This window comes from Bos mutus, chromosome 29 (assembly GCF_027580195.1).
Source record: "Bos mutus isolate GX-2022 chromosome 29, NWIPB_WYAK_1.1, whole genome shotgun sequence".
NCBI lineage: Eukaryota > Metazoa > Chordata > Mammalia > Artiodactyla > Bovidae > Bos > Bos mutus.
The window spans coordinates 24,613,748-24,618,903 of record NC_091645.1 but is presented as its reverse complement, the minus strand read 5'-3'; the positions used below and the strand labels follow the sequence as shown (position 1 = coordinate 24,618,903).

The window sequence follows — 5,156 nt, the reverse complement described above, 5'->3', positions numbered from 1 at the left end:
CTTAGCTGAGTTTCTTTTATCTCTACTTGAATAAGAACATATTGATGACATGCTTCAAAAAGTATCCCACCTAGAATCTATGTGATCTAGTTTTTCAAATAATTCGCTTTAGGGCTCTAGAAGTTGAACTGCAATGAGTACCTTGCTGTAGTGGCGAATGATCTTAAACATATTATTCCTTAACACATTTCTCGTGTTACAGTTGTGGCACAGTTTTCACTCATGACCTTAGCCAAAATATGAGCAGTCTCATTAGCACCGTTGCAATATGCTTACTGTGATGTAAGCAGAACCTGTGTCTCAATTTAGCCCCATTAACAAACTCTATGACAATATGACCCACGGTGGCCTTCTCACTAAGAATGAGGGTTTTTTTCACCTCCACAGTTTTGTTTTTTTTTTGAGGTATAGTTGATTTATCAGATTATATAAGATGCAGGTGTACAATGTAGTGATGTGTAATTTTGAAAGGTTATACTCCATTTATAGTTATTATAAAATACTGGCTATACTCCTCGTGTTGCGCAACATGTTCTTGTAGCTTATTTATTTTGTGCATGGTAGTTTGTGCCTCTTAATATCCTATTCCTGTCTTTTCCCCTTCCCCTTTCCCTCTCCCCACTGGTAATCACTGTTCTTTACATCTGTAAATCTGTCTCTTTTTTGTTATAGTCACTGGTTTGTTGTATTTTTCAGATAAGTGACATCATAGAGTATTTGTCTTCCTATGCCTTACTTATTTGGCTTAGCATAATACCTTCCAAGTCCATCCATTTGTTGCAAATGGCAAGATTTCATTCTTTGCCATGACTGAGTAGTATTTCCCTGTATGTGTATACCACACCTTCTTTATCCATTTATCTGCTGAGGGACACTTAGTTTGCTTCCGTATCTTGCCTATTGTAAATAATGCTGCTATGAACACTGAGGTGCATGAATCTTTTCAAATTAAGGTTTTCATTTTCTTTGGATATATACCCAGGAGTGGAAGTACAATTAAAAATAGAATGGCAGTTCTGTTTTTAATTTTTGAGGAATCTTCGTATTGTTTTCCACAGTAGCTTTAGGAACACATTTTTAAAAGGTGAGTCGTGCGGATGTGACCATCTCCACCTGTCACAGTCCAGGGTAGTTTCTCATCCCTTTGTCTCTAGATGGTTGGCACTACCCCTGCCCTGTGTTTGGTGCCCTGGCCTTGGCTCTTCGCCACTGTAGGACTGCATCTTGTTCTTTCACCTCCAGTCCTAGCACAGGGTCTGTTTTTAGCTGGCACCCAATAGATGGTGCCTTCCAGGTGGCACAGTGGTTAAGAATCCACCTGCCAGTGCAAGAGATGCGAGAGACTTGGGTTTGATCCCTGGGTTGGGAAGATCCCCTGGAGGAGGAAATGGCAACCTACTCCAGTATTCTTGCCTGGAGAATCCCATGGACAGAGGAGCTAGGCAGGCTGCAGTCCATGGGGTTGCAGAGTCAGACACAACTGAGCAACTGAGCACGCATGCATGCAATAAACAAATATTGGATTGACTGAATGGAATTGAATATGGAAACTTTATGTGGCTAACTCCAAGCTGTATTCAACAATGACCCAGAAAAACCTGGATCCTGACTGCACGGCGGTTATTGATGGGGTGGGAAAATTACTAAGTACCATTATGATAGGGTTCATGACTTAACTGTTGAAAGATAAAATTCCAAAACCCATAACGGGCAGGGGTTTGCCTTCAGGATCTGCTAGGGCTGGTCTTGGGAGGACCCTGGAACACATCACCTGGAGGTCCTGAAATGGGAGATCTCCTTATTTCCTGGGACCTGAGAACCCACTGCAGAGCTCTTCCCAGCTTTTCCAGCATAAATAGAAGGCTGATGCCTTGTCATGCCCTGTTTTCCGAGTGCATACACTTTAGACGTGGACCCTGTGGCTTCCAGAGCACACTCCAATTTGCAGGCCAGGATGAGCAAAAGCTGGCAGAACAAGTCCAGTCTCCAGCCCTTTCTCGCTGCCTGCCCTCTGCTTCTCCCTCTGCATCTGCCTCTGGTCACACAACAGCTGCTTCAGCCTCCTTGGGCTTGTCGCTGTTCTCATGCCTTAGCAGTCACGTTCTCTCGACCTGGAATGCCCTTTCCCGCACCTCTGCCCCTTCTATATCTATTGAGCTCCTACTCATTCTTTAAAACAATAGCAAATGCCACCTCTTCTAGGAAGCCTTCCTAAATCTCTCCAGTTGGAATTTTTACCTTTTCATTCTCCCATCCTTCCATAGAACTTATACAGCATGTATGGTATTCTGCTTGGGTTTGTGTTATATCTCTTACTTCCATTGCTATCTTATAAACTCAGTGAGGGCAAAAGATTTTTATTTTACTGTGTACTTGCATATATGTGTGAAGTCCTTGGATTTGGATTTTAATCCCTAGGTCTTTATGAATATGTAAATTTAGGCTGTTAGCTAATGTGTCTGTGTCTGAGTCTTAGTATTCCAATCTATAAAATGGAGGTTAAAAACCCTTTTTTTTCATAAGCTTATTGTGAACATTAAATAAGATGAAGTAATAATAAAAATGAAATAATAGTGAGAGCTAACATTGATTAATTGCTCACTTAGGCATTGATCTTTAAACTCTTTACAAATTCATTTAAAATTATTCATTTTTTAAATTTTAGAAACGATTATAGATTTGCAGGAAATTGCTAAATTGGGTGGAGAGACCCTTTGCACGCTTTACCCAGCTTTCTCCAGATCTTACATGATAATAGCACGTGGTTAAATGTTACATGATTAAAGCACAGTATCAAAAACAGGAAACTGACATCGGCATGATGCTGTGCGAGCACAGTTCTGTGTCCCCTTGTGTAGATTTGTGTAACCACCACCACAATCAAAATGTGGACCTGTCTCCACAAAAATCTCCCTTACGCTATTTCTTCATGGTACCAGCAACCCTTCTCCCTTCTGCCGTGCTTGATTCCTGGTTATTAGGGTGCTTTCCACCTGCATTTGGCTTTCCAACGCAAAACACTTTTGTCATCTCAACAGCATTATTTGAATGGAATGACACAGTGTGTGACCTTGCAAGTTTAACCTTTCTCACTCAGCATAATCCATCCGAGTTGTTTTATGCACCAATAGTTCATTCATTCGTTGTTGCCGAGTAATATTCCATGGTATGGATGTACCGTGGTTTAGCCATCCAAGGACCTCTGGGTTGTTTCTAGTTTGGGGTTATTACAAATAAAGCTGCTACAAGCATTTACGTATAGGTTTTTATGTAAATCTAAGTGTTCACTTCTCTGAGACAAATGCCCAGGAGTATAATTTTTGGGTTATATGGTACGCATATGTTCAATATTTTTAAGAAAAGTCAGCTGTTTCCTAGAGTAGCTGTACTATATTTCACTCCCACCAGCACTGTAAGAATGGTTCAGCTTCTCCACATCTTTGTCAGCATTTGGTGTTGTCGCTGTTTTTAATTTTAACTCTTCTGATAAGTATGTTAGGACATCTCACCATGGTCTTACTTGCATTTCCCCAGTAGTTAGTGATGCAGAGCGTCTTTTCACATGCCTATTCATCATCTGTATATCCTCTTTGGTAAAATGGCTCTTCACATCACTTGTTCATTTTCTAATTGGATTGTCTGGTGTTTTATCATGGAGTTTTGAGAGCTCTTTTTGCTAGCTATGAGTCCTTGATCAGATATGTGCTTTGCACAGTTAGCTCAGTTAATCTGCAAAACAATCCATGAGGAAGATGCTAAGGTGATTTCAAGGTACTGGATGAGGAAGCTGAGGCCCTGAGGTCAGCACCCTGCCTGGCAAGCAGCAGATGGGCAGTGAATAATCACCGTGAGCTATGCAGATGAAGCTCAGACCGTGATCAGGTGCAACTTACAAGACTTTGGTGGAAATGGTGAGACTGCTGGAGATTAGGAGGGGAAGGTAAAAGTTGAAGCCAGCAGTGAGCTGTGGTTGTTTAGTCACTAAGTCGTGTGTGACTCTTGCGACTCCATGGGCTGTAGGCCACCAGTCTCCTCTGTCCATGGGATTTCCCAGGCAAGAATACTGGAGTGGGTTGCCATTTTCTTCTCCAGGGGATCTTCCCAACCCAGGGACTGAACCCGGGTCTCCTGCATTGCAGGCAGACGCTTTACCAACTGAGCTACAGTGGCGCTAGAGGTAAAGAACCAGTGTAAGAGATGTGGGTTCAATCTCCAGGTTGGGAAGATCCCCTGGAGGGGGACCCACTCCAGTATTCTTGCCTGGAGAGTCCCTATGGACAGAACAGCCTGTCGAGCTGCAGTGCATAGGGTGGCACAGAGTCGGGCACGGCTGAAGCGACTTCACAGGCATGCATGTATCAGCCTTGTTTAATGGGCTGAGAAGCTGAGACACAAGCAGTAGCACAGAAGTCTGTCTGGGAATCCCAGTAAACCTGCTACAATCATCCTTTCCTTTCATCCATGTCTTACATCTCTCCTGTGCCATAGGTTTGATGAACAGCTGCCAGTTTCACTGCAAAGGGAAGGGATTTCTCCCATGCCTGCCCTTTCCAGGGTACTGGGAAGCAGCCTGATGTCATGGGAAGCACAGAGCCAGGAGTTGGAATGCTGGGTGCTGGGCCCAGCCAAACAGTGAGTGTTATTGGAATTGAGCTCTTTGCCATCTCCACATCTATAAATTGGGAGTAACAGTAGCCAACTGGCAGGCTAGTTGTGTGGATTACATGGAGAGCAGAGGGTGAAACAGGCCTTGGTAGCACACATGGGTTCAGAATGGAGAGCTCTCTTTTCTATCTACGTGACCTTGAACAAGGCATTTAACTTTCCTAAGCCTCGTTTCCTTCTCTGGAAAATGGAGACAATCAGTTCCTCCCTTATAGGGATGGGGTGAAGATTGAGACGAAGCATGTAAAGCATTCGCACAGATCCTGTCTCTCAGTGAACACGGTTCATACATGAAGCACGTCTTCACACCAGCATCTGCTTGTCTTACGTCATTGTTCGGTCCCCAAGTTGTGTCCGACTCTTTGTGACCACATGGACTGCAGCACACCCGGCCTCCCTGTCCCTCACCATCTCCCAGAGCTTGCCCACATCTGTGTCCATTGAATCGGTGATGCCATCCAACCATTTCATCCTCTGTTGCCCTCTTCTCC

At 43.6% G+C, this 5,156-nt stretch overlaps 1 non-coding gene across 1 annotated transcript; it reads right to left on the bottom strand.

Moving 5' to 3' along the window:
• Positions 1 to 235: 235 nt before the first annotated feature.
• Positions 236 to 370, bottom strand: LOC138986275 (small nucleolar RNA SNORA1). Its single transcript, XR_011463133.1, has one exon. It is a non-coding gene; the product is annotated as a small nucleolar RNA SNORA1 (small nucleolar RNA).
• Positions 371 to 5,156: the final 4,786 nt, after the last annotated feature.